This window comes from Cebus imitator, unplaced genomic scaffold (genome assembly GCF_001604975.1).
Source record: "Cebus imitator isolate Cc_AM_T3 unplaced genomic scaffold, Cebus_imitator-1.0 Scaffold56, whole genome shotgun sequence".
Classification (NCBI taxonomy): Eukaryota; Metazoa; Chordata; class Mammalia; order Primates; family Cebidae; genus Cebus; species Cebus imitator.
Window position 1 is genome coordinate 652,232 of NW_016107371.1, and position 1,424 is coordinate 653,655.

The following is a 1,424-nucleotide window of genomic DNA, read 5'->3' on the forward strand; positions in this document are numbered from 1 at the left end:
AAAAAAAAAAAAAAAAAAATTAAGAAGACACACCAATGGCCAATAAGCAAATGAAAAGCTGCTCAACATCACTTATCATTAGAAAAATGCAAATCAAGACTATAGTGAGATACCATCTCACACACATCAGAATGGCTACTATCAAGAAAATAGAAAATAAATGTTGGCAAGGATACAGAAAAACTGGAAGTCTTGTGTACTGTTGGTGGGAATGTAAAATGGTGCAGTAACTGTGGAAAACAGTTCCTCAAAAAATTAAAAATAGAATAACCATAGAATTGAGCCATTCTACTTCTGGGTATATACCCAAAAGAATTGAAAACAGAGTCTCAAAGAGATATCTATATACCCATATTCAAGGCAGCATTATTCACTTTCACAAAAACATGGAAGCAACCCAAGTGTCTACCAACAGAGGAATGAATAAACAAAATGTGGGCTTTTCGTATAATGGAATAGTATTCAGCCTTAAGAAGAAAAAAAGTCTGATGTGCTACAACCTGGATGAACCTTGAAAACACTATGCTAAGTGAAATTAGTGAGTCACAAAGAAAAATACTATATGATTCCACTTATATGAAGCGGAGTAGACAAAATCATAAAGATAGAAGGTAGAGTAGTGGTTGCCAGAGTTGAGCGGAAAGGACAATGACAAGCTAGGGTTTAATTTGTACAGAGTTTCAGGTTTTTTTTTTTTTTTTTGAAACAGAGTCTCTCGCCTCATCATCCAATGGCATGGTCTCAGCTCACTGCAACCTCCGCCTCCCGGGTTCAAGAAATTCTCCTGCCTCAGCCTCTCCAGTAGCTGGGATTACAGGTGCCCACCAACAGGCCTGGTTAATTTTTGTATTTTTACTAGAGACTGGGTTTCACCACGTTGGCCAGGCTGATCTCGAAATCATGACCTCGTGATCCACCCACATTGGCCTCCCAAAGTGCTGGAATTACAGGTGTGCGCCACCGCGACAGTTTCAGTTTTACAAGATGAGAAGTGTTATGGAGATGGGTGGTGGTAACGGTTGGACAACATTATGAACGTATTTAATACCATTGAATCGTACGCTTAAAAATGGTTAAGATGGTAAATGTGTTTTATACCACAATTTTAAAAATACATTTAAAAATGGCTAAATAGCAACCATTGTATATGTCCTAACACAGTATGGAAGGAAGAAGGCTTAATATAACGCAGAAATAGCTGGGTGCAGCGGCTCACGCCAGTTAACCCAACACTTGGGGAGGTCGATGTGAATGCATCACCTGAGGCCAGAAGTTCAAGACTAGTCTGGGCAATATGGTAAAACCCCTTCTCTACAAAAAATACAAAGATTAGCCAGGCATGCTGGTGTGCACCTGTAGCCTCAGCTACTAGGGAGGCTGAGGTGGGAGGCTTGCTTGAGCTTGGGGGGAAGAGGCTGAAAGTG